The 27,242-nt window shown below is 53.3% G+C and overlaps 1 protein-coding gene across 4 annotated transcripts in view; it reads left to right on the top strand.

The window, feature by feature from the left end:
• LOC140204703 (uncharacterized) overlaps positions 1 to 27,242 on the top strand; it is a 34,381-nt gene that overhangs the window by 2,778 nt on the left and 4,361 nt on the right. For 2 of the 4 annotated variants that reach the window (XM_072271392.1, XM_072271393.1), the window contains exon 2: positions 10,371 to 10,462. The exons of 1 other annotated variant lie outside the window; for it this stretch is intronic. The gene's annotated coding sequence lies outside the window, so the exon portion shown is untranslated. Of the gene's footprint in view, positions 1 to 7,207; positions 7,361 to 10,370; positions 10,463 to 27,242 lie in introns of all 4 variants that reach the window. One more of the 4 variants, XM_072271394.1, reaches the window with a different exon arrangement.

Genomic DNA, 27,242 nt, shown 5'->3' with positions numbered 1-27,242 from the left:
AGAGAGAGAGAGACAGAGGTAGAGAGAGAGACAGAGGTAGAGAGAGGCAGAGAGAGAGACAGAGGTAGAGAGAGACAGAGAGAGAGAGGCAGAGGTAGAGAGAGACAGAGAGAGAGAGACAGAGGTAGAGAGAGGCAGAGAGAGAGACAGAGGTAGAGAGAGAGGTAGAAAGAGACAGAGAGAGAGAGACAGAGGTAGAGAGAGACAGAGAGAGAGACAGAGAGAGAGAGACAGAGGTAGAGAGAGACAGAGGTAGAGAGAGACAGAGTGAGAGAGACAGAGGTAGAGAGAGACAGAGAGAGAGAGACAGAGGTAGAGAGAGAGAGAGACAGAGGTAGAGAGAGACAGAGGTAGAGAGAGACAGAGAGAGAGAGACAAAGGTAGAGAGAGACAGAGGTAGAGAGAGACAGAGAGAGAGAGACAATGAGCACGTAAACAACAGTAGGCCACTGGAGTAACCACATCCCCTCGCTCTAGGTTGGTTCAGACGGTTAAGGGAGGCAGTGAGAGGAAGCATGAAGGAGAGAGAGAGTGTTGGGGGGAGGGAGGGAGGGAGAGACAGAGGAGAAAAGAGAGGTAACAGAGGGGATAGAGAGTGCAAAAAGGGGAAAGAGAGGGTGAGAGGGAGAGGATGGGCGGAAGATGGGGACAGGAGATAAGAGGGAGTTATGGAGAGGGAGATTGGGAATGAGAGACGGAGTGGGACAATGGGGAGAGGAGATTAGAGAGGATTGGGGAGAGGAGATTAGAGAGGGTTGGGGAGAGGAGGTTAGAGACGGTTGGGGAGAGGGAGATTGGGGAGAGGAGATTAGAGAGGGTTGGGGAGAGGGAGATTGGGGAGAGGAGATTGGAGAGGGTTGGGGAGAGGAGGTTAGAGAGGGTTGGGGAGAGGGAGATTGGGGAGAGGAGGTTAGAGAGGGTTGGGGAGAGGAGATTGGAGAGGGTTGGGGAGAGGGAGATTGGGGAGAGGAGGTTAGAGAGGGTTGGGGAGAGGGAGATTGGGGAGAGGAGATTAGAGAGGGTTGGGGAGAGGAGATTAGAGAGGGTTGGGGAGAGGGAGATTGGGGAGAGGAGATTGGAGAGGGTTGGGGAGAGGGAGATTGGGGAGAGGAGGTTAGAGAGGGTTGGGGAGAGGGAGATTGGGGAGAGGAGGTTAGAGAGGGTTGGGGAGAGGGAGATTGGGGAGAGGAGGTTAGAGAGGGTTGGGGAGAGGGAGATTGGGGAGAGGAGATTAGAGAGGGTTGGGGAGAGGGAGATTGGGGAGAGGAGATTAGAGAGGGTTGGGGAGAGGGAGATTGGGGATGAGAGATGGAGTGGGGGGAGAGGGGAAGTGGAGAGAGAGGGAGGTGGGTGAGAGGGAGTGTGGAGAGAAGTCGAAGGAGTAGCGACGAGAGTGGGAGGGTAGATGAGAGAGAGTGAAGAGAGAAGGGGAAGGGCGAGAGGGGATGAGAGAAAGTGGGGAGAGAATGGGAAGAGGGGAGATAAGCAAGTAAAAGGAGAGAGAGGGAGGCGGAGAAGGGGAATGAGAGAGGAAGGAAGGGAGGGAGAGAGTGGGGAGAAAAGGGGAATGGGGAGAGAGACAGAGGAGGGGATGGGGGTAGGTAAAGGGGAGAGAGGGAGGGAGGGACAGAGGCGTTAAGAGGGAAGGGGAAATGAAAGAATGGTATGAAAGGGCGTGGGGGGGAGGGGAGAGAGGGGATGGGAGGTGTGGGGAGAAGGGGAAGGAGGAGAGTGAGTGGGGAAAGAAGGGGAAGGGGGCATAGTGCAGGAGAGAGTGAGGAGAGCATTTTGCTGACCTTTTAATCCAATATCAATCTAATCCTTCCCTCCCACACAGACTTCCATTTTTGTATCATTTGCGTGCCTTTCTAAGAGTTTCTGAAAGCCTTTAATGTATCTGCCTCTACCACCACCCATCAGGGTGATCTACACGCCCACCACTCTCTGTAATAAAATGTTTCTATTGTATCTGCCTCTACCACCACCCCTGGCAGGCCGATCCACACACACCCAGCAAGTTAGTGTACAAAACCCATCTCTGACATCCCCTCTGTACTTTCCTCCAATCATTTCACACAAACACCTCTGGCATGAGTCACTCTGGTAAAAAAAAGTGTCTACTTGTCTGTATTTCTTATCATCTTGTACACTTCTATCAAATCACCCCTCATTCTTGATCATTCCAAAGAGAAAAGCCCTCGCTCTCAACCTTTCCTCATTAACCATGTTCACTAATCCTGAGCACCCTGATAAATCCCTGCACCCTCTCTAAAGCTTCCACATCCTTCCTATAATGATGCGATCAGAACTGAACAAGTGTGGTCAGACCAGGTTTTTAATCAGCTGCAACATTACCACCACATCATATAGAGATGTACAAAATGTTGAGGGGAATAGACAGGGTGAATGCTGGCAGGCTTTTCCCTTCAGCTTTGGTGAGACTAGAACCAGAGGACATAGGTTAAAGGTGAAAGGTGGCGTATTTAAGGGGAAGCTGAGAGAGAACTTCTTCAGTCAGAGTGTGCAAAGGGCTTCCAGAAGAAGTGGAGGATGTGAGTCCAATATGATACGGGTGCAGTGCAATGGGACTAGGCAGAAGACCAGGTCCTCATGGACGAGAGGGGTAAAAGTGTCTGTTTTTGTACTGTAGTGCTCTATGATTCCATGACAGTGACCAATCACAGGGGAGCCAGCACCAATCCCTGTGGCACATAACCCACCAGCCAACAATCACCCACCCACTGCCTCCTCCCACCAAGCCGATGTATTTGAAGTTTGCCCGCAGGAGCTCACCTCCAGACTGGCCTACTGTGCAGGGCATTGTCAGAAGCCTCACTAAGTTCCATGTACTTGACAACAAAGCACCACCCTCATCAGCCCTTAGAGTCACCTCTTCTGAAGTAACTCAGTCATACGTATGAGGAGCAATCTCTCACGTGCAAAGCTCTAGTCAGTCCTTGGCGTTCCAAGTGCTGCTGCATCCTGCCCATCAAAATCCCCTCAGGCAACTCTGTCATTGTAGACTGCCAGGCCGACCAGCCTGCAGTTCCCAGTTGTGTTTTCTGTCTTTCAATAAAGGCATGCTGTTAGCTGCTCTTCCAGTGCATTAGTACATTCAGTGGAGGTTTGGAGGGAGCTTCACTCTGTGTCTGACCCCAGGAGTGTGTGATGGGACGGTGTGTACAGAGTTTCACTCTGTGTCTGACCCTGGGAATGTGTGTTGGGACAGCGTAGAGGGAGCTTCACTCTGTGTCTGACCCCTTTTTTTTAAACAAAATTCTTTATTACAAATATCGGTGCTATACAATATATACAAAACAGTGACTAACACAATTACTTCACTGCAAATAGACAATACACATTTAACCAAAATGCTTCCATCTCTATCAATGATGGCATTTACACCCTGCGGAGCCCATCGGTCCCGGAACGCCTCTCAGGTCGCCATGGACAGTGCGTGTTCCTTTTCAATGTTCACCCGGGCACGAACATACCCCCTAAACATAGCCAGGCAGTCTGCCCGGGGAGATCCTCCCACCACCCGTTTCCAAGACCCTCAGATGGTTGTTTTCGCCAGCCCCAGGAGCAAGTTGACAAGGACATCCTCATCCCTCTGTGCCCCCCTCCTTACTGGATGACCGTATATAAATAGGGTGGGACTGAAATGCAACCAGAAGGCGAGAAGCAGCCCACGCAAATACGCAAAAAGGGGCCACAGTCTCATACACTCCGTGTACATATGGTACACAGTCTCCTCCAGCCCGCAGAAGTGACACGCGGCTGGGAGATCCGTGTACAGACTAAAGAACTTATTGCAGGGCACCGCTTTATGCAGCACCCTCCAGCCGAGATCCCCAAGGTGCATGGGAAGAAACCCCTTGTAAGGGGACTTCCATTGGGGACCCCCCTCACCTCCAGGTGGAAAGACCGACCACCATGGCGTGTCGGGACGGTGGACAAGGGCTAGGAAGTGGAGGGTGTGGAGCAGCAGCCCATAAAGATACCTCCTGCTTGCATCCCTGAACGGGATTGTGGTGTCGATGAAAGACGGCTCAAGTTGTGTGGATTCGGCTCCCGGGCAAGGCTGCGGGGCCTGGGCCTGACAAGCAGCTCAGCTTGAGTCGATCCACACACCCGAGCCACACCGACATCCGTTGAGGCAGGGCAATGGTCAGCCAGGACCCCACCCTCTGCCAGAGGAGGGGATTCCCGGCCTGAGGCGACCATGTTCCAGACTCTCAGTAGGTCCTGCTGTAAGCCAGGCAGCCTCCGCCAGGTAGCATGGCTGACACCTGCCGGAGGCAGCTGCATATCTTCGTGAAGGCAACAGCCCCTCCGGAGGAAGAAAGTCGCCAACACGTGCCACTGGGAGGGTGCTCGGCGTACAGGAATCTCTGCAGGGTCCTGAGGCGGAGAGCTGCCAGTCGTGTGCGTACACACACCAGCGACTGTCCGCACTCTCCCACTGGGAGACTAAAGACCGCTGCGGAGACCCAGTGTTTCCTGTTACCACAGAAAAAGTCCACTAACTTCCTCTGCATTCTAGCAACTAAAGGGGCAGGAGGGGCCAAGGTGACCATCTGGTACCACAACATGGAGGCCATCAGCTGGTTTATGACCACCACCCTGCCTCGATAGGAAAGCACCCTGAGAAGGCCTGACCAGCGCCCTAGCTGGGCTATGACTTTCAACTCCATGTCCTGCCAGTTCGCCAGCCAGGTCTCCCCAGAAGGACTCAGGTAGACTCCCAGATAGAGAAGACGACTGGTGCTCCATTCAAAAGCTCTCATCTCTTCCGGCAGGGAGTCCACCTGCCACTGGCCTACTAAGAGTCTGGAACATTTCGCCCAGTTGATCCTAGCAGAGGATGCTGCCAAGAAAACTTCTTGGCACTCACGCATCCTCCACAGGTCTGTCTCACCCTGGGAGTGTGTGATGGAATGGTGTGGAGGGAGCTTCAGTCTATCTGATCCCAGGAGTGTGTGATGGGACGGTGTGGAGGGAGTTTCACTCTGTGTCTGACCCCGGGAGTGTGTGATGGGATGGTGTGGAGGGAGGTTCACTCTGTGTCTGACCCCGGGAGTGTGTGATGGTTCAGTGTGGAGGGAGGTTCACTCTGTGTCTGACCCCAGGACTGTGTGATGGTTCGGTGTGGAGGGAGCTTCACTCTGTGTCTGACCCCGGGAGTGTGTGATGAGACGGTGTGGAGGGAGTTTCACTCTGTGTCTGACCCCGGGAGTGTGTGATGGGACGGTGCGGAGGGAGTTTCACTCTGTGTCTGACCCCGGGAGTGTGTGATGGGACGGTGCAGAGGGAGTTTCACTCTGTGTCTGACCCCGGGAGTGTGTGATGGGACGGTGAGGAGGGAGATTCACTCTGTGTCTGACCCCGGGAATGTGTGATGGGACGGTGTGGAGGGAGTTTCACTCTGTGTCTGACCCCGGGAGTGTGTGATGGGACGGTGCAGAGGGAGTTTCACTCTGTGTCTGACCCCGGGAGTGTGTGATGGGACGGTGAGGAGGGAGATTCACTCAGTGTCTGACCCCGGGAGTGTGTGATGGGACGGTGCAGAGGGAGTTTCACTCTGTGTCTGACCCCGGGAGTGTGTGATGGGACGGTGAGGAGGGAGATTCACTCTGTGTCTGACCCCGGGAGTGTGTGATGGGATGGTGTGGAGGGAGTTTCACTCTGTGTCTGACCCCGGGAGTGTGTGATGGGACGGTGTGGAGGGAGTTTCACTCTGTGTCTCACCCCGGGAGTGTGTGATGGGATGGTGTGGATGGAGATTCACTCTGTGTCTGACCCCGGGAATGTGTGATGGGACGGTGAGGAGGGAGATTCACTCAGTGTCTGACCCCGGGAGTGTGTGATGGGACGGTGTGGAGGGAGTTTCACCCTGTGTCTGACCCCAGGAGTGTGTGATGGGACGGTATGCATGTCCGGATAGAATGCTTTCGATGGAGTATTGATAAAAATAGGGGGACATGACAAATTTCTTTAGCTTCCTAAGGAAGTCAAGGTGCTGCTAATGCTTTCTTGGTTTCTATGTGGTTTGACCAAGACAGGATATTGGTGATGTTCAGTCCTTGGACTTTGAAGCTCTTGACGCTTTTGACCTCAGTACCGTGGATGTAGATAGGAGGGTGTTGGTAGCTGGAACGTGGTAGTGAGGTCAGAATCAATCAGCATGTTTAGATGGGAACATGTGCACTGCCCACCTTCCGGAAGTTGATGAGCTTGTTGGTTTTGCTGACGCTGAGGGAAAGGTTGTTGTCAGAACGCCATGTCACTAAGATCTCACTCTCCTTCCTGTCATCTGATTCATTGTTGTTTGAGTGGTTGCATTTGCAAACTTGTAGATTTAAGAAGTCAACAAATTCCTGGGAGCTACAGACAATAATTTAAACATGCATGGTCAGTAAGTTGTTGGAGTGGATTCTGTGGTATAAGATACACATACACTTGGAAAGAGAGGGATTGCTTAGGGATAATTTGTGTGTAGGAGATCTTGCCTCATAAACTTGACAGAGTTTTCTTCTGACGGTCGATGAGAGCTGAGTAGTAGGCATGGTCTATATGGTGTTCAGTAAGGCCTTTGATAAGGTTCCACATGGTAGGGTGCTCTAGAAGTTTAAATCCAAAGGAATACAGGGAGAGCAGGACATTTGGACAAACAACTGGCTTGACAGTAGGGAGCAGAGGGTGAGGTTGGGAGGTTGTTTCTTGGACTGGAAGTCCGTGACTAGTGGTGATCCTCAGGAGTCAGTACTGGGCCCTTTGCTGTTGCCATCTGTATCAACTATTTAGATAAGAATGTACAAGATGTGGATGTTAAGTTTGTAGGTGACACTACAATTGTTTGTGTGGTCATCAGTGCAGATGGCTATCAGGATTTACAGGGGGTTCTTGATCAGCTGGGAGAGTGGGCTGAAAAATGGCAAATGCAGTTTAATTCTGATAAGTGCAAGGTGTTGTATTATGGAAAGACAAACCAGGGTAGGGCTTTCACAGTGAACGGCAGGGCTCTGGGGAGTATTGTCGAACAGAGAGACCAGGGGTTCCCTGAAAGTGGACAGGATGGTGAAAGTGTTTGGTATGTTGGCTTCATCATTCAGGGCATTGAGTACAGGTGTTGGGACGTTAGCTACAAGACATTGGTGAGGCCACATTTTGAGTATTGTGTTCAGCTTTGGTTGTTCTGCTGTAGGGTGGGTGCCATTGAAGTGGAAAGAGGGCAGAAGAGATTTAAGAAGATGTTGCTGGGACTCGTAATCTGTCTGCTCTAATCCAGGATTGATGGTCTGGAAGTGTGAGGATCAGGTTGTGTCTGTGCGGAGAAACTGGGGCAGGAAGGTAACTGGTAAGTGTTGAGCTGTGGATGTTGTCTACATGGACTTTATATATAGTGGGGTGTTTGACAAGGTCCTTCATGGAAGGCTTAATCAGAAGTTAAGATGCATGGGGTCCACAGTGAATTGGCTGTTGGGGTTTGCTTGCCCATAGAAGGTAGAGGGTGGTGGTTGATGGACTAAATCTGACTGGAGGTCTGTGACCAGTGGTATTCCACAGGGATCCAGCAGGGACCTCTGCCACTTGTTAGAGATAGAAATAACGTGGATGAAAATATGAACAGGAGAGTTGGTAAGTTTGCAAACAATACAAAGATTGGTGGTGTTCTGGATAGTGTAGAAAACTGGCAAAAGATACAGTGGGATATAGATCAGTTTCAGATATGGGCAGAGAATTGTCAGATGGAGTTTAATCTGCACAAGTGTGAGGGGTTATACTTTGAGAGATCAAATGTAAAGAGACAGGACAGAGTTAATGGCAGGACCCTTAACAGTGTTGACTTGCAGAAGGCTCAAGTCCACAGCTCCCTGGTAGGGGCTGCCCAGGTCGACAGGGTGGTAAAGACATACAGCATGCTTAGTTGAGAAGTTGGGAAGTCACACTACAGCTTTATAAAACTCTGGTCAGGCCAAACTTGGAGTATCACTTTCCCTTCCAAATGCCCCATTATAGGAAGAGCATGGAAGCTTTGGCGAGGGTGCAGAAGAGTTCTAGGATGCTGCCTAGATCAGAGGACATGAGGTATAAGAGGTCACCACAGTAGTGTAGCTGTTAGCACAGCACTATTACAGCATGAACCATCGGTGTTTGGACTTCAATTCTGTCAGGAATTTCTATATTCTCCCCATGATTGCCAGATGCTCTGGTTTCCTCCCACAGTTCAAAGGTGTACAGGTTGGTAGGTCAGTCGGTCATTGTAAGTTGTCCTGTGATGAGGCTAGGGTTAAATACATCGATGGGTTGCTGGGCGGTGTGACTCAGTGGGCCGGGATGGTCTGTTCCGTGCTGTGTCTTTAAATAATATAAACCAAATGGGTTCTCTGGAGCAGTGGAGACTCAGGGGAGACCTGATAAAGATTGATGTTGTTTATCTAAAATAAGCATTGTGAGGCAAAGACAGAGAAGACAGCTGATAACTCCTGTACCTAGCAGTGGCCACTGAGTGTATGGTCATGGTCTTCTGTAGCTGTGGACCATGCACTTTCAGCTTCAATGTGTTGTGAATTCAGAGATGCTCCTCTGCACATCACTGTTGTAACGCGTGGTTATTTGAATTACTGTCACTTTCCTGTCGGATTGAGCCAGTCTGGCCATTTCCCTCTGACCTCTCTCATCAACAAGACATTTATGCCCACAGAACTGTCACTCACTGGATGTTTTTATTTATTTTACTTGCACCCATCTCGGTAAATGCTAGAGGCAGTTGTGATTGAAAAGCACACAAGAGCAGCAGCTTTTGGGGTACTCAGACTGCCCTATCTGGCACCAACAATCTTTCCATGGTCAAAATCACTTAGTTCACATTTCTTCTCATTCTGATATTTGGCTTAAACAACAACTGAATCTCTTGACCATGTCTGCATGCTTTTATGCCACATGATTGACTGATTAGAGATTTGCATTAATGAGCAGGTGTAGCTGATAAAGTGGCCACTGCGTGTACTTTTCCCTTGTCTGGAAATGTCTTATCCTAGAGGCCATGCATTGAAGGTTAAAGTGGGAAAGTTCAGAGGAAATGTGCGGGGCACCGGGGAACGTGCTGCCAGGAGTGGTGGTGGAGGAGGCAAATACAATTCAGAATCAGGTTTAATATCACCAGCATAGGTCGTGAAACTTGTCAACTTTGTGGCAGCAGTACAATGCAATGCTCGATAAATATAGTAAAATACTTAATTGCTGTAACTATATACATATATCTATATTAAATAGTTAAATTAAGATAAATAATGCAAAAATATAAATGAAAAATAAATACTGGGGTGGTGTTCATGGGCCCAATATCCAATCAGAAATCAGAAATCAGACAGCAAAGGGGAAAATGCCGTTCCTGAATCTCTTAGTGCTGGAACAATGAGAAGCAAGCAGGTCCTGGCTGATGGGCGTCCTTAATGATGGACGCCGCCCTTCTGTGACACCGCTCCTTGAAGATGTACTGGATACTACAGAGGCTAGTGCCCATGATGGAACAGATTAATTTTACAACTCTCTGCAAATTACTTTGATCTTGTGCAGTAGTTGACCCCCACCCATACCTGATGGTGATGCAGCCAGTCAGAATCTCCATGGTACCTTTGTAGAAAATTTCCAGTGTTATAGGTGACAAACCAATCCTTCTGAAACTCCTAATGAAATACAGCTATTGTCTTGCCTTCTTTATATTTGCATCAATATGTTGGGACCGGGTTAGATCCTCAGAGATATTGACACCCAGGAACTTGAAGCTGCTCACTCTCTCCACTTCTGATCCCTCTGTAAGGATTGGTGTGTGTTCCCTGAATTTACCCTTCCTGAACTCCACAATCAGCTCTTTGGTTTTGCTGACGTTGAGTGCAACACCACTCAACTAGTTGATGTATTTTGCTTCTGTATGCCTTCTCATCACCATCTGGGATTCTGCCAAGAATTTTTGTAGAATCAGAAAATTTAAGATGGTATTTGAGCTATTCCTAGCCACACAATCATGGGTATAGAGGGAGTAGAGCAGTTGCCTGAGCACAGAACCCTGAGGTTCACCAGTGTTAATTGTCAGCGAGCTGGACCCGTTCTTACCTATCTACACAGAGCCAAGTAGATATGATAGAGGCATTTAGACACTCTTAATTAGGCTCATGGATGTACAGGGAATGGAGGAGATGAGCTTTGTGTAGGTAGAAGGGATTAAATTAGCAAGGTATTTTAATGCCTAGTTTAAAGAGCTTGGGCGGAAACTGTAGGCTATTATTAAGTTATCAGTTCTATTATTAAGTTTACCAAATGAGCCATTTGGAGGGACTCTGATCAATGTGATATTTTCACACAAGGAACTTCAAAGAGGATTTGCAAGAATCTGACCTGCATTTTTCTTGAGAAGTGACTCACTAAAAACACGCCTGAACTTCACAGCGATAACAAGGTACAGAGAAAAAGAACTTCCTGTTCAGTATCAGGCAACATTTCCTTTTTGAAACCACTATCAAGGACATTACACTGAGGGGTGCAGGGAATGTCGGAGTTATGGTGGGCGGTGTGATGAATTTACGGTGAGGGGGTGTGTCAAGGTTATGGTGAGGGGTGTGTCAGTGTTACTGTGAGGGGTGTGTCAGTGTTACGGTGATGTGTGTGTCAGTGTGAAGGTGAGGGGTGTGTCAGTGTGACGCTGAGGGGTGTGTCAGTGTTACGCTGAGGGGTGTGTCAGTGTTACGGTGAGGGGTGTGTCAGTGTTACGGTGCTGGGTGTTTCAGTGTTACGGTGAGGGGTGTGTCACTGTTATGGTGAGGTGTGTGTCAGTGTGACGCTGAGGGGTGTGTCAGTGTTACTGTGAGGGGTGTGTCAGTGTTACGGTGCTGGGTGTTTCAGTGTGACGGTGAGGGGTGTGTCTGTGTTACGGTGAGGGGTGTGTCAGTGTTACGGTGCTGGGTGTTTCAGTGTGATGGTGAGGGGTGTGACAAGGTCACAGTGAGGGGTGTGTCAGTGTTACAGTGAGGGGTGTGTCAGTGTTACTGTGAGGGATGTATCAGTGTTACGGCGAAGGGTGCGTCAGTGTTATGGTGAGGGCTGTGTCAGTGTTACTGTGAGGGCTACCTCAGTGTTACTGTGAGGGGTACGTCATTGTTACTGTGAGGGGCGTGTCTGTGTTACGGTGAGGGGTCGTCAGTGTTACGGCGAGGGATGCGTCAGTTACGGTGAGGGATGTGTCACTGTTACGGTGAGGGGTGCGTCACTGTTACGGTGAGGGATGCGTCACTGTTACGGTGAGGGGTTTGTCAGTGTGGCGGTGAGGGGTGTGTCAGTGTGGCGGTGAGGGGTGTTTCAGTGTGACGGTGAGTGGTGCGTCAGTGTGACGGTGAGGGGTGTTTCAGTGTGACGGTTCTGGGTGTGTCAGTGTGACGGTGAGGGGTGAGTCAGTGTGAGGGTGAGGGGTGTGTCAGTGTTACGGTGCTGGGGGTGTCAGTGTGACGGTGAGGGGTGTGTCAGTGTGACGGTGAGGGGTGTGTCACTGTTATGGTGAGGGGTGTTTCAGTGTGACGGTGAGGGGTGCGTCAGTGTGACGGTGAGGGATGCGTCAGTGTTACGGTGAGGGGTGTTTCAGTGTGACGGTGATGTGTGTTTCAGTGTGACGGTGATGGGTGTGTCAGTGTGACGGTGAGGGGTGTTTCAGTGTGACGGTGAGTGGTGCGTCAGTGTGACGGTGAGGGGTGTGTCAGTGTTACGGTTCAGGGTGTGTCAGTGTTACGGTTAGGGGCGTGTCAGTGTGACGGTGAGGTGTGCGTCAGTGTTACGGTGATGGGTGCGTCAGTGTGACGGTTCAGGGTGTGTCAGTGTTACAGTGAGGTGTGTGTCAGTGTTACGGTGAGGTGTGTGTCAGTGTTACTGTTAGGGGTGTGTCAGTGTTACGGTGATGGGTGTGTCAGTGTGACGGTGAGGGGTGTGTCACTGTTACGGTGAGGGGTGTTTCAGTGTGACGGTGAGGGGTGTGTCAGTGTTACGGTGAGGGATGCGTCAGTGTTACGGTGAGAGGTGTGTCAGTGTTGTGGTGAGGGGTGTGTCAGTGTGACGGTGAGTGGTGCGTCAGTGTGACGGTGAGGGGTGTGTCATTGTGACGGTGAGGGGTGTGTCAGTGTTACAGTTAGGGGCGTGTCAGTGTGACGGTGAGGTGTGTGTCAGTGTTACGGTGATGGGTGCGTCAGTGTGACGGTTCAGGGTGTGTCAGTGTTACAGTGAGGTGTGTGTCAGTGTTACGGTGAGGTGTGTGTCAGTGTTACTGTTAGGGGTGTGTCAGTGTTACTGTGAGGGGTGTGTCAGTCTTACGGTGAGAGAGGCGTCAGTGTTACGGTGATGGGTGTGTCAGTGTTACGGTGAGGGGTGTGTCAGTGTCGCGGTGAGTGATGTGTCAGTGTGACGGTGAGTGGTGTTTCAGTGTGACGGTGAGTGGTGTTTCAGTGTGACGGTGAGGGGTGCGGCACTGTTACGGTGAGGGGTGCGTCAGTGTTACGGTGAGGGATGCGTCAGTGTTACGGTGATGGGTGTGTCAGTGTGACGGTGAGGGGTGAGTCAGTGTGAGGGTGAGGGGTGTGTCAGTGTTACGGTGAGGGGTGTGTCAGTGTGGCGGTGAGGGGTGTGTCAGTGTGACGGTTTTGGGTGTGTCAGTGTGACGGTGAGGGGTGTTTCAGTGTGACGGTTCTGGGTGTTTCAGTGTGATGGTGAGGGGTGTGTCACTGTTACGGTGAGGGGTTTTTCAGTGTGACGGTGAGGGGTGCATCACTGTTACAGTGAGGGGTATGGTCAGTGTTACGGTGAGGGATGCATCAGTGTTACGGTTCAGGGTGCGTCAGTGTTACGGTTCAGGGTGCGTCAGTGTTACAGTGAGGGGTGTGTCCGTGTGACGGTGAGGGATGTGTCGGTGTCGCGGTGAGTGATGTGTCGGTGTCGTGGTGAGGGGTGTGTCAGTGTTACGGTGCTGGGTGTTTCAGTGTGACGCTGAGGGGTGTGTCAGTGTTACTGTGAGGGATGCGTCTGTGTTACGGTGAGGGGTCGTCAGTGTTACGGTGAGGGCTGCGTCAGTGTTACGGTGAGGGATGCGTCAGTGTTACGGTGATGGGTGTGTCAGTGTTACGGTGAGGGATGTGTCAGTGTTACTGTGAGGTGTGTGTCAGTGTTACGGTGAGGGGTGTTTCAGTGTTAAGGTGAGGGGTGTGTTAGTGTTACTGTGAGGGGTGTTTCAGTGTTACGGTGAGGGGTGGATCAGTGTTACGGTGAGGGATGCGTCAGTATGACGGTGAGGGGTGCGTCAGTGTTACGGTCAGGGGTGTTTCAGTGTGACGCTGAGGGGTGTGTCAGTTTTACGGTGCTGGGTGTTTCAGTGTGATGGTGAGGGGTGTGTCAGTGTTACGGTGAGGGGTGTGTCAGTGTGGCGGTGAGGGGTGTGTCAGTGTTACGGTGAGGGGTGTGTCAGTGTTACGGTGCTGGGTGTTTCAGTGTTACGGTGAGGGGTGTGTCACTGTTATGGTGAGGTGTGTGTCAGTGTGACGCTGAGGGGTGTGTCAGTGTTACTGTGAGGGGTGTGTCAGTGTTACGGTGCTGGGTGTTTCAGTGTGACGGTGAGGGGTGTGTCTGTGTTACGGTGAGGGGTGTGTCAGTGTTACGGTGCTGGGTGTTTCAGTGTGATGGTGAGGGGTGTGACAAGGTCACAGTGAGGGGTGTGTCAGTGTTACAGTGAGGGGTGTGTCAGTGTTACTGTGAGGGATGTATCAGTGTTACGGCGAGGGGTGCGTCAGTGTTATGGTGAGGGCTGTGTCAGTGTTACTGTGAGGGCTACCTCAGTGTTACTGTGAGGGGTACGTCATTGTTACTGTGAGGGGCGTGTCTGTGTTACGGTGAGGGGTCGTCAGTGTTACGGCGAGGGATGCGTCAGTTACGGTGAGGGATGTGTCACTGTTACGGTGAGGGGTGCGTCACTGTTACGGTGAGGGATGCGTCACTGTTACGGTGAGGGGTTTGTCAGTGTGGCGGTGAGGGGTGTTTCAGTGTGACGGTGAGTGGTGCGTCAGTGTGACGGTGAGGGGTGTTTCAGTGTGACGGTTCTGGGTGTGTCAGTGTGACGGTGAGGGGTGAGTCAGTGTGAGGGTGAGGGGTGTGTCAGTGTTACGGTGCTGGGGGTGTCAGTGTGACGGTGAGGGGTGTGTCAGTGTGACGGTGAGGGGTGTGTCACTGTTATGGTGAGGGGTGTTTCAGTGTGACGGTGAGGGGTGTGTCAGTGTGACGGTGAGGGATGCGTCAGTGTTACGGTGAGGGGTGTTTCAGTGTGACGGTGAGGGGTGTTTCAGTGTGACGGTGATGGGTGTGTCAGTGTGACGGTGAGGGGTGTTTCAGTGTGACGGTGAGTGGTGCGTCAGTGTGACGGTGAGGGGTGTGTCAGTGTTACGGTTCAGGGTGTGTCAGTGTTACGGTTAGGGGCGTGTCAGTGTGACGGTGAGGTGTGCGTCAGTGTTACGGTGATGGGTGCGTCAGTGTGACGGTTCAGGGTGTGTCAGTGTTACAGTGAGGTGTGTGTCAGTGTTACGGTGAGGTGTGTGTCAGTGTTACTGTTAGGGGTGTGTCAGTGTTACGGTGAAGGGTGTGTCAGTGTGACGGTGAGGGGTGTGTCACTGTTACGGTGAGGGGTGTTTCAGTGTGACGGTGAGGGGTGTGTCAGTGTTACGGTGAGGGATGCGTCAGTGTTACGGTGAGAGGTGCGTCAGTGTGGTGGTGAGGGGTGTGTCAGTGTGACGGTGAGGGGTGTTTCAGTGTGACGGTGATGGGTGTGTCAGTGTTACGGTGAGGGGTGTTTCAGTGTGACGGTGAGTGGTGCGTCAGTGTGACGGTGAGGGGTGTGTCATTGTGACGGTGAGGGGTGTGTCAGTGTTACAGTTAGGGGCGTGTCAGTGTGACGGTGAGGTGTGTGTCAGTGTTACGGTGATGGGTGCGTCAGTGTGACGGTTCAGGGTGTGTCAGTGTTACAGTGAGGTGTGTGTCAGTGTTACGGTGAGGTGTGTGTCAGTGTTACTGTGAGGGGTGTGTCAGTCTTACGGTGAGAGAGGCGTCAGTGTTACGGTGATGGGTGTGTCAGTGTTACGGTGAGGGGTGTGTCAGTGTCGCGGTGAGTGATGTGTCAGTGTGACGGTGAGTGGTGTTTCAGTGTGACGGTGAGGGGTGCGGCACTGTTACGGTGAGGGGTGCGTCAGTGTTACGGTGAGGGATGCGTCAGTGTTACGGTGATGGGTGTGTCAGTGTGACGGTGAGGGGTGAGTCAGTGTGAGGGTGAGGGGTGTGTCAGTGTTACGGTGAGGGGTGTGTCAGTGTGGCGGTGAGGGGTGTGTCAGTGTGACGGTTTTGGGTGTGTCAGTGTGACGGTGAGGGGTGTTTCAGTGTGACGGTTCTGGGTGTTTCAGTGTGATGGTGAGGGGTGTGTCACTGTTACGGTGAGGGGTTTTTCAGTGTGACGGTGAGGGGTGCATCACTGTTACAGTGAGGGGTATGGTCAGTGTTACGGTGAGGGATGCATCAGTGTTACGGTTCAGGGTGCGTCAGTGTTACGGTTCAGGGTGCGTCAGTGTTACAGTGAGGGGTGTGTCCGTGTGACGGTGAGGGATGTGTCGGTGTCGCGGTGAGTGATGTGTCGGTGTCGTGGTGAGGGGTGTGTCAGTGTTACGGTGCTGGGTGTTTCAGTGTGACGCTGAGGGGTGTGTCAGTGTTACTGTGAGGGATGCATCTGTGTTACGGTGAGGGGTCGTCAGTGTTACGGTGAGGGCTGCGTCAGTGTTACGGTGAGGGATGCGTCAGTGTTACGGTGATGGGTGTGTCAGTGTTACGGTGAGGGATGTGTCAGTGTTACTGTGAGGTGTGTGTCAGTGTTACAGTGAGGGGTGTTTCAGTGTTAAGGTGAGGGGTGTGTCAGTGTTACTGTGAGGGGTGTTTCAGTGTTACGGTGAGGGGTGGATCAGTGTTACGGTGAGGGATGCGTCAGTATGACGGTGAGGGGTGCGTCAGTGTTACGGTCAGGGGTGTTTCAGTGTGACGCTGAGGGGTGTGTCAGTTTTACGGTGCTGGGTGTTTCAGTGTGATGGTGAGGGGTGTGTCAGTGTTACGGTGAGGGGTGTGTCAGTGTGGCGGTGAGGGGTGTGTCAGTGTGGCGGTGAGGGGTGTTTCAGTGTGACGGTGAGTGGTGCGTCAGTGTGACGGTTCTGGGTGTTTCAGTGTGACGGTTCTGGGTGTTTCAGTGTTACGGTGAGGGGTGTGTCAGTGTGACGGTGAGGGGTGAGTCAGTGTTACGGTGCTGGGTGTGTCAGTGTGACGGTGAGGGGTGTGTCACTGTGACAGTGAGGGGTGCGTCACTGTTACGGTGAGGGGTGCGTCACTGTTACGGTGAGTGGTGCGTCAGTGTGACGGTGAGGGGTGCGTCACTGTTACGGTGAGGGGTGCGTCACTGTTACGGTGAGGGGTGCGTCACTGTTACGGTGAGTGGTGCGTCAGTGTGACGGTGAGGGGTGTTTCAGTGTGACGGTTCTGGGTGTTTCAGTGTTACGGTGAGGGGTGTGTCAGTGTGACGGTTTTGGGTGTGTCAGTGTGACGGTGAGGGGTGAGTCAGTGTGACGGTGAGGGCTGCGTCAGTGTTACGGTGAGGGATGCGTCAGTGTTACGGTGATGGGTGTGTCAGTGTTACGGTGAGGGATGTGTCAGTGTTACTGTGAGGTGTGTGTCAGTGTTACAGTGAGGGGTGTTTCAGTGTTAAGGTGAGGGGTGTGTCAGTGTTACTGTGAGGGGTGTTTCAGTGTTACGGTGAGGGGTGGATCAGTGTTACGGTGAGGGATGCGTCAGTATGACGGTGAGGGGTGCGTCAGTGTTACGGTCAGGGGTGTTTCAGTGTGACGCTGAGGGGTGTGTCAGTTTTACGGTGCTGGGTGTTTCAGTGTGATGGTGAGGGGTGTGTCAGTGTTACGGTGAGGGGTGTGTCAGTGTGGCGGTGAGGGGTGTGTCAGTGTGGCGGTGAGGGGTGTTTCAGTGTGACGGTGAGTGGTGCGTCAGTGTGACGGTTCTGGGTGTTTCAGTGTGACGGTTCTGGGTGTTTCAGTGTTACGGTGAGGGGTGTGTCAGTGTGACGGTTTTGGGTGTGTCAGTGTGACGGTGAGGGGTGAGTCAGTGTGACGGTGAGGGGTGTGTCAGTGTTACGGTGCTGGGTGTTTCAGTGTGACGGTGAGGGGTGTGTCAGTGTTACGGTGAGGGGTGTTTCAGTGTGACGGTGAGTGGTGCGTCAGTGTTATGGTGAGGGGTGCGTCAGTGTTATGGTGAGGGGTGTTTCAGTGTGACGGTGCTGGGTGTTTCTGTGTGACGGTGAGGGGTGTGTCAGTGTTACGGTGCTGGGTGTTTCTGTGTGACGGTGAGGGGTGTTTCAGTGTTACGGTGAGGGGTGTGTCAGTGTGACGGTGAGGGGTGTGACGGTGAGGGGTGTGTCAGTGTGACGGTGCTGGGTGTTTCAGTGTTACAGTGCTGGGTGTGTCAGTGTGACGGTGAGGGGTGTGTCAGTGTTACGGTGATGTGTGTGTCAGTGTGACGGTGAGGGGTGTGTCAGTGTTACGGTGAGGGGTGTTTCAGTGTTACAGTGAGGGGTGCGTCACTGTTACGGTGAGGGGTGTGTCAGTGTGGCGGTGAGGGGTGTTTCAGTGTGACGGTGAGTGGTGCGTCAGTGTGACGGTTCTGGGTGTTTCAGTGTTACGGTGAGGGGTGTGTCAGTGTGGCGGTGAGGGGTGTGTCAGTGTGACGGTGAGGGGTGAGTCAGTGTGAGGGTGAGGGGTGTGTCAGTGTTACGGTGCTGGGTGTGTCAGTGTGACGGTGAGGGGTGTGTCAGTGTGATGGTGAGGGGTGTGTCACTGTTACGGTGAGGGGTGTTTCAGTGTGATGCTGAGGGGTGCGTCAGTGTTACTGTGAGGGGTGCGTCAGTGTTACTGTGAGGGGTGTGTCTGTGTTACGGCGAGGGCTGCGTCAGTGTTACGGCGAGTGCTGTGTCAGTGTTACGGTGATGGGTGTGTCAGTGTTATGGTGATGGATGTGTCAGTGTTCCGGTGAGGGATGTGTCAGTGTTACTGTGAGGTGTGTTTCAGTGTTAAGGTGAGGGGTGTGTCAGTGTTACTGTGAGGGGTGTTTCAGTGTTAAGGTGAGGGGTGTGTCAGTGTTACTGTGAGGGGTGTTTCAGTGTTACGGTGAGGGGTGGATCAGTGTTACGGTGAGGGATGCGTCAGTATGACGGTGAGGGGTGCGTCAGTGTTATGGTCAGGGGTGTTTCAGTGTGACGCTGAGGGGTGTGTCAGTTTTACGGTGCTGGGTGTTTCAGTGTGATGGTGAGGGGTGTGTCAGTGTGACGGTGAGGGGTGAGTCAGTGTTACGGTGCTGGGTGTGTCAGTGTGACAGTGAGGGGTGTGTCAGTGTGACGGTGAGGGGTGCGTCACTGTTACGGTGAGGGGTGCGTCACTGTTACGGTGAGTGGTGCGTCAGTGTGACGGTGAGGGGTGTTTCAGTGTGACGGTTCTGGGTGTTTCAGTGTTACGGTGAGGGGTGCGTCAGTGTGACGGTGAGTGGTGCATCAGTGTGACGGTGAGGGGTGTTTCAGTGTGACGGTTCTGGGTGTTTCAGTGTTACGGTGAGGGGTGTGTCAGTGTGACGGTGAGGGGTGAGTCAGTGTTACGGTGCTGGGTGTGTCAGTGTGACGGTGAGGGGTGTGTCAGTGTGACGGTGGGGGGTGTGTCACTGTTACGGTGAGGGGTGCGTCACTGTTACGGTGAGTGGTGCGTCAGTGTGACGGTGAGGGGTGTTTCAGTTTGACGGTTCTGGGTGTTTCAGTGTTACGGTGAGGGGTGCGTCAGTGTGGCGGTGAGGGGTGTGTCAGTGTGACGGTGAGGGGTGTTTCAGTGTGACGGTGATGGGTGTGTCAGTGTGACGGTGAGGGGTGTTTCAGTGTGACGGTGAGGGGCGTGTCAGTGTTACGGTGAGTGTGTCAGTGTTACGGTGATGGGTGCGTCAGTGTGATGGTTCTGGGTGTTTCAGTGTTACGGTGAGGGGTGTGTCAGTGTTACGGTGCTGGGTATTTCTGTGTGACGGTGAGTGGTGTTTCAGTGTTACGGTGAGGGGTGTGTCAGTGTGACGGTGAGGGCTGTGTCAGTGTGACGGTGAGGGATGTGTCAGTGTGACGGTGAGGGGTGTGTCAGTGTGACGGTGAGGGGTGTTTCAGTGTGAGGGTGAGGGGTGTGTCAGTGTGACGGTGAGGGGTGTGTCAGTGTGACGGTGAGGGGTGTTTCAGTGTGACGGTGAGGGGTGTGTCACTGTTACGGTGAGGGGTCTGCAGTGTTACGGCGAGGGGTGTGTCAGTGTGACGGCGAGGGCTGCGTCAGTGTCACGGTGAGGGATGCGTCAGTGTTACGGTGAGGGGTGTGCCAGTGCTACGGTGATGGGTGTGTCAGTGTTACGGTGAGGGGTTTGTCAGTGTTACGGTGCAGGGTGTTTCAGTGTGACGGTGAGGGGTGTTTCAGTGTGACGGTGAGGGGTGTGTCACTGTTACGGTGAGGGGTCTGCAGTGTTACGGCGAGGGGTGTGTCAGTGTGACGGCGAGGGCTGCGTCAGTGTCACGGTGAGGGATGCGTCAGTGTTACGGTGAGGGGTGTGCCAGTGCTACGGTGATGGGTGTGTCAGTGTTACGGTGAGGGGTTTGTCAGTGTTACGGTGCAGAGTGTTTCAGTGTGACGGTGAGGGGTGTTTCAGTGTGACGGTGAGGGGTGTGTCACTGTTACGGTGAGGGGTGTGTCAGTTTTATGGTGAGGGGTGTGTCAGTGTGACGCTGAGGGGTGTGTCAGTGTGACAGTGAGGGGTGTGTCAGTGTTACGGTGCTGGGTGTTTCGGTGTGACGCTGAGAGGTGTGTCAGTGTTATGGTGATGTGTGTGGCAGTGTGACGGTGAGGGGTGTGTCAGTGTTACGGTGAGGGGTGTGTCAGTGTTACGGTGCTGGGTGTGTCAGTGTGACGCTGAGGGGTGTGTCAGTGTGATGGTGAGGGTGTGTCAGTGTTACGGTGCTGGGTGTTTCGGTGTGACGCTGAAGGGTGTGTCAGTGTTACGGTGATGTGTGTGTCAGTGTGACGGTGAGGGGTGTGTCAGTGTGACGCTGAGGTGTGTGTCAGTGTGACGCTGAGGTGTGTGTCAGTGTGACGGTGGGGTGTGTCAGTGTGACGTTTTGGGGTGTGTCAGTGTTACGGTGATGTGTGTGTCAGTGCTACGGTGAGGGGTGTGTCAGTGTGACGCTGAGGGGTGTGTCAGTGTGACGCTGAGGTGTGTGTCAGTGTGACGGTGAGGGGTGTGTCAGTGTGACGTTTTGGGGTGTGTCAGTGTTACGGTGAAGGGTGTGTCAGTGTTACGGTGAGGGGTGTGTCAGTGTTCATGGTGAGGGGTGTGTCAATGTGACGGTGCTGGGTGTTTCAGTGTGACGCTGAGGGGTGTGTCAGTGTGACGGTGAGGGGTGTGTCAGTGTTACGGTGCTGGGTCTGTCAGTGTGACGGTGAGGGGTGTGTCAATGTTATAGTGAGGGGTGTGTCAGTGTTACGGTGAGGGGTGTGTCAGTGTTACGGTGATGGGTGTGTCAGTGTTACGGTGCTGGGTGTTTCAGTGTGACGCTGAGGGGTGTGTCAGTGTTACGGTGAGGGGTGTGTCAGTGTGATGGTGCTGGGTCTGTCAGTGTTACGGTGAGGGGTGTGTCAGTGTGACTGTGAGGTGTGTGTCAGTGTGATGGTGCTGGGTGTGTCAGTGTTACGGTGAGGTGTGTGTTAGTGTTACGGTGCTGGGTGTTTCAGTGTTACGGTGAGGGGTGTGTCAGTGTGACGGTGAGAGGTGTGTCAGTGTTACGGTGCTGGGTGTGTCAGTGTGACGGTGAGGGGTGTTTCAGTGTGATGGTGAAGGGTGTGTCAGTCTTACGGTGCTGGGTGTTTCGATGTGACGCTGAGGGGTGTGTCAATGTTACGGTGATGTGTGTGTCAATGTTACGGCGATGTGTGTGTCAGTGTGACGGTGAGGGGTGTGTCAGTGTTACGGTGAGGGGTGTGTCAATGTGACGCTTAAGGGGTGTGTCAGTGTTCATGGTGATGGGTGTGTTAGTGTTACGGTGCTGGGTGTTTCAGTGTGACGCTGAGGGGTATGTCAGTGTTACGGTGAGGGGTGTGTCAGTGTGATGGTGCTGGGTCTGCCAGTGTTACGGTGAGGGGTGTATCAGTGTGACGCTGAGGGGCGTGTCAGTGTGACGGTGCTGGGTGTTTCAGTGTGACGTTGAGGGGTGTGTCAGTGTTACGGTGCTGGGTGTTTCAGTGTGAATGTGAGGGGTGTTTCAGTGTGACAGTGAGGGCTGTGTCACTGTTACGGTGAGGGGTGTTTCAGTGTTATGGTGCTGGGTGTTTTGGTGTGACGCTGAAGGGTGTGTCAGTTTTACGGTGATGTGTGTGTCAGTATGACGGTGAGGGGTGTGTCAGTGTTACGGTGCTGGGTGTGTCAGTGTGACGCTGAGGAGTGTTTCAGTGTGACGCTGAGGGGTGTGTCAGTGTTACGGTGAGGGGTGTGTCAGTGTGACGCTGAGGGGTATGTCAGTGTGACGGTGAAGGGTGTTTCAGTGTTACGGTGAGGGGTGTGTCAGTGTTACGGTGCTGGGTGTGTCAGTGTGACGTTGAGAGGTGTGTCAGTGTGACGGTGAGGGCTGTGTCAGTGTGATGGTGCTGGGTCTGTCAGTGTTACGGTGAGGGGTGTGTCAGTGTTACGGTGCTGGGTGTTTCAGTGTTACGGTGAGGGGTGTGTCAGTGTGACGGTGAGGGGTGTTTCAGTGTGACCGTTCTGGGTGTGTCAGTGTGATGGTGAGGGGTGTGTCAGTGTTACGGTGCTGGGTGTTTCAGTGTGACGGTGAAGGGTGTGTCAGTGTTACGGTGATGTGTGTGTCAGTGTGACGGTGATGGGTGTGTGAGTGTTATGGTGCTGGGTGTTTCAGTGTGACGGTGAGGGGTGTGTCAGTGTGATGGTGAGGGGTGTGTCAGTGTGATGGTGCTGGGTCTGTCAGTGTGATGGTGAGGGGTGTGTCAGTTTTATGGTGCTGGGTGTTTCAGTGTGACGGTGAGGGGTGTTTCAGTGTGAAGCTGAGAGGTGTGTCAATATTATAGTGAGGGGAGTGTATGTGTTACGGTGAGGGGTGTGTTAGTGTGACGGTGAGGGGTGTGTCAGTGTGACGCTGAGGGGTGTGTCAGAGTGACGTTTTGGGGTGTGTCAGTGTTACGGTGAAGGGTGTGTCAGTGTTACGGTGAGGGGTGTTTCAGTGTGACGGTGAGGGGTGTGTCAGTGTGACGGTGAGGGGTGTGTCACTGTTATGGTGAGGGGTGTGTCAGTGTTATGGTGAGGGGTGTGTCAGTGTGACGGTGAGGGGTGTGTCAGTGTGACGGTGCTCGGTCTGTCAGTGTTACGGTGAGGGGTGTATCAGTGTTATGGTGCTGGGTGTGTCAGTGTTCATGGTGAGGGGTGTGTCAGTGTGACGGTGCTGGGTGTTTCAGTGTGACGGTGAGGGGTGTGTCAGTGTTATGGTGCTGGGTGTGTCAGTGTGATGGTGCTGGGTGTTTTAGTGTGACGGTGAGGGGTGTGTCAGTGTTACGATGCTGGGTGTGTCAGTATGATGGTGCTGGGTCTGTCAGTGTGACGGTGAGGGGAGTGTCAATGTTACAGTGAGGGGTGTGTCAGTGTTACGGTGAGGGGTGTGTCAGTGTTCATGGTGATGGGTGTGTCAGTGTTATGGTGCTGGGTGTTTCAGTGTGACGCTGAGGGGTGTGTCAGTGTTACGGTGAGGGGTGTGTCAGTGTGATGGTGCTGGGTCTGTCAGTGTTACGGTGCTGGGCCTGTCAGTGTGACAGTGAGGGGTGTGTCAGTGTTACGGTGCTGGGTGTTTCAGTGTGACGGTGAGGGGTGTTTCAGTGTGACGGTGAGGGGTATGTCAGTGTTACGGTGCTGGGTGTTTCAGTGTGACGGTGAGGGGTGTGTCACTGTTACGGTGAGGGGTGTGTCAGTGTGATGCTGAGGGGTGTGTCAGTGTGATGGTGAGGGGTGTGTCAGTGTTACGGTGCTGGGTGTTTCGGTGTGACGCTGAAGGGTGTGTTGGTGTTACGGTCATGTGTGTGTCAGTATGACAGTGAGGGGTGTGTCAGTGTTACGGTGCTGGGTGTTTCAGTGTGATGGTGAGGGGTGTTTCAGTGTCACGGTGAGGGGTGTGTCAGTGTTACGGTGCTGGGTGTTTCAGTGTGACGGTGAGGGGTGTGTCACTGTTACGGTGAGGGGTGTGTTAGTGTGATGCTGAGGGGTGTGTCAGTGTGATGGTGAGGGGTGTGTCAGTGTTACGGTGCTGGGTGTTTCGGTGTGACGCTGAAGGGTGTGTCAGTGTTACGGTCATGTGCGTGTCAGTATGACGGTGAGGGGTGTGTCAGTGTTACGGTGAGGGGTGTGTCAGTGTGATGGTGCTGGGTCTGTCAGTGTGACGCTGAGGGGTGTGTCAGTGTTACGGTGCTGGGTGTTTCGATGTGACACTGAGGGGTGTGTCAATGTTACGGTGATGTGTGTGTCAATGTTACGGTGATGTGTGTGTCAGTGTGACGGTGAGTGGTGTGTCAGTGTTACGGTGAGGGGTGTGTCAGTGTGACGCTGAGGGGTGTGTCAGTGTGACGGTGAGGGGTGTGTCAGTGTGACGGTGCTGGGTGTTTCAGTGTGACGTTGAGGGGTGTGTCAGTGTTACGGTGAAGGCTGTGTCAGTGTGACGGTGATGGGTGTGTCAGTGTTACGGTGCTGGGTGTTTCAGTGTGATGCTGAGGGGTGTGTCAGTGTTACGGTGAGGGGTGTGTCAGTGTGATGGTGCTGGGTCTGTCAGTGTGACGGTGAGGTGTGTGTCAGTGTGATGGTGCTGGGTCTGTCAGTGTTACGGTGAGGCGTGTGTCAGTGTTACGGTGCTGGGTGTTTCAGTGTGACGGTGAGGGGTGTTTCAGTGTGACGGTGAGGGGTATGTCAGTGTTACGGTGCTGGGTGTTTCAGTGTGACGGTGAGGGGTGTGTCAGTGTTACGGTGCTGGGTGTTTCAGTGTGACGGTGAGGGGTGTGTCACTGTTACGGTGAGGGGTGTGTCAGTGTGATGCTGAGGGGTGTGTCAGTGTGATGGTGAGGGGTGTGTCAGTGTTACGGTGCTGGGTGTTTCGGTGTGACGCTGAAGGGTGTGTCAGTGTTACGGTCATGTGCGTGTCAGTATGACGGTGAGGGGTGTGTCAGTGTTACGGTGAGGGGTGTGTCAGTGTGATGGTGCTGGGTCTGTCAGTGTGACGCTGAGGGGTGTGTCAGTGTTACGGTGCTGGGTGTTTCGATGTGACGCTGAGGGGTGTGTCAATGTTACGGTGATGTGTGTGTCAATGTTACGGTGATGTGTGTGTCAGTGTGACGGTGAGTGGTGTGTCAGTGTTACGGTGAGGGGTGTGTCAGTGTGACGCTGAGGGGTGTGTCAGTGTGACGGTGAGGGGTGTGTCAGTGTGACGGTGCTGGGTGTTTCAGTGTGACGTTGAGGGGTGTGTCAGTGTTACGGTGAAGGCTGTGTCAGTGTGACGGTGATGGGTGTGTCAGTGTTACGGTGCTGGGTGTTTCAGTGTGATGCTGAGGGGTGTGTCAGTGTTACGGTGAGGGGTGTGTCAGTGTGATGGTGCTGGGTCTGTCAGTGTGACGGTGAGGTGTGTGTCAGTGTGATGGTGCTGGGTCTGTCAGTGTTACGGTGAGGCGTGTGTCAGTGTTACGGTGCTGGGTGTTTCAGTGTTACGGTGAGGGGTGTGTCAGTGTGACGGTGAGGGGTGTGTCAGTGTTACGGTGATGTGTGTGTCAGTGTTACGGTGCTGGGTGTTTCAGTGTGATACTGAGGGGTGTGTCAGTGTGACGGTGAGGGGTGTGTCAGTGTGATGGTGCTGGGTCTGTCAGTGTTACGGTGAGGGGTATATCAGTGTTATGGTGCTGGGTGTTTCAGTGCAATGGTGAGGGGTGTGTCAGTGTTATGGTGCTGGGTGTTTCAGTGTGACGGTGAGGGGTGTGTCAGTGTTACGGTGAGGGGTGTGTCAGTGTGATGGTGCTGGGTCTACCAGTGTGACGGTGAGGGCTGTGTCAATGTTACAGTGAGGGGTGTGTCAGTGTTCATGGTGATGGGTGTGTCAGTGTTATGGTGCTGGGTGTTTCAGTGTGACGCTGAGGGGTGTGTCAGTGTTACGGTGAGGGGTGTGTCAGTGTGATGGTGCTGGGTCTGTCAGTGTTACGGTGAGGGGTGCGTCAGTGTGACGGTGAGGGGTGTGTCAGTGTGACAGTTCTGGGTGTGTCAGTGTGACGGTGATGGGTGTGTCAGTGTTACGGTGCTGGGTGTTTCAGTGTGACGGTGAGGGGTGTGTCAGTGTTACGGTGATGGGCGTGTCAGTGTTACGGTGCTGGGTGATTTTAGTGTGACGCTGAGGGGTGTGTCAGTGTGACGGTGAGGGGTGTGTCAGTGTGATATTGCTGGGTCTGTCAGTGTTACGGTGAGGGGTGTATCAGTGTTATGGTGCTGGGTGTTTCAGTGTGATGGTGAGGGGTGTTTCAGTGTGAAGGTGAGTGGTGTGTCACTGTTACGGTGAGGGGTGTGTCAGTGTTCATGGTGATGGGTGTGTCAGTGTTATGGTGCTGGGTGTTTCAGTGTGATGGTGAAGGGTGTGTCAGGTTATGGTGCTGGGTGTGTCAGTGTGACGGTGAGGGGTGTTTCAGTGTGACGGTGAGGGGTGTGTCAGTGTGACGGTGCTGGGTGTGTCAGTGTGACGCTGAGAGGCGTTTCAGTGTGACGCTGAGGGGTATGTCACTGTTACGGTGAGGGGTGTGTCTGTGTCACGGTGAGGGGTGTGTCAGTGTTACGGTGCTGGGTGTTTCGGTGTGACGCTGAAGGGTGTGTCAGTGTTACGGTGTTGTGTGTGTCAGTGTGACAGTGAGGGGTGTGTCAGTGTTACAGTGAGTGGTGTGTCAGTGTTATGGTGCTGGGTGTGTCAGTGTGACGCTGAGGGGTGTGTCAGTGTGACGGTGAGGGGTGTGTCAGTGTGACGGTGCTGGGTGTGTTAGTGTTACGGTGCTGGGTGTTTCACTGTTACGGTGAGGGGTGTGTCAGTGTGACGGTGCTGGGTGTTTCGGTGTGACGCTGAAGGGTGTGTCAGTGTTACGGTGATGTGTGTGTCAGTGTTACGGTGCTGGGTGTGTCAGTGTGACGGTGAGGGGTGTTTCAGTGTGACGGTGAGGGGTGAGTCACTGTTACGGTGAGGGGTGTGTCAGTGTGACGCTAAGGGGTGTGTCAGTGTGACGGTGAGGGGTGTGTCAGTGTTACGGTGCTGAGTGTTTCGGTGTGACGCTGAGAGGTGTGTCAGTGTTACAGTGATGTGTGTGTCAGTGTGACGGTGAGGGGTGTATCAGTGTTACGGTGAGGGGTGTGTCCGTGTTACGGTGCTGGGTGTGTCAGTGTGACGCTGAGGGGTGTGTCAGTGTGACGGTGCTGGGTGTTTCGGTGTGATGCTGAAGGGTGTGTCAGTGTTACGGTGATGTGTGTGTCAGTGTGACGGTGAGGGGTCTGTCAGTATTACGGTGAGGGGTGTGTCAGTGTTACGGTGCTGGGTGTTTCAGTATTACGGTGAGGGGTGTGTCAGTGTGACGGTGCTGGGTGTTTCGGTGTGATGCTGAAGGGTGTGTCAGTGTTACGGTGATGTGTGTGTCCGTGTTACGGTGCTGGGTGTGTCAGTGTGACGGTGAGGGGTGTTTCAGTGTGACGGTGAGGGGTGTGTCTGTGTTACGGTGAGGAGTGTGTCAGTGTGACGCTGAGGGGTGTGTCAGTGTGATGGTGGGGGGTGTGTCAGTGTTACGGTGTTGGGTGTTTCGGTGTGACGCTGAACGGTGTGTCAGTGTTACGGTGATGTGTGTGTCAGTGTGACGGTGATGGGTGTGTCAGTGTTACGGTGCTGGGTGTGACAGTGTGATGCTGAGGGGTGTGTCAGTGTGACGGTGAGGGGTGTGTCAGTGTGATGGTGCTGGGTCTGTCAGTGTTACGGTGAGGGGTGTGTCAGTGTTACGGTGCTGGGTGTTTCA

Source organism: Mobula birostris, chromosome 11 (genome assembly GCF_030028105.1).
Source record: "Mobula birostris isolate sMobBir1 chromosome 11, sMobBir1.hap1, whole genome shotgun sequence".
NCBI classification, from domain to species: Eukaryota; Metazoa; Chordata; class Chondrichthyes; order Myliobatiformes; family Myliobatidae; genus Mobula; species Mobula birostris.
Note: the sequence above shows the minus strand (reverse complement) of the source record. Positions and strands in the feature narration are given on the sequence as shown.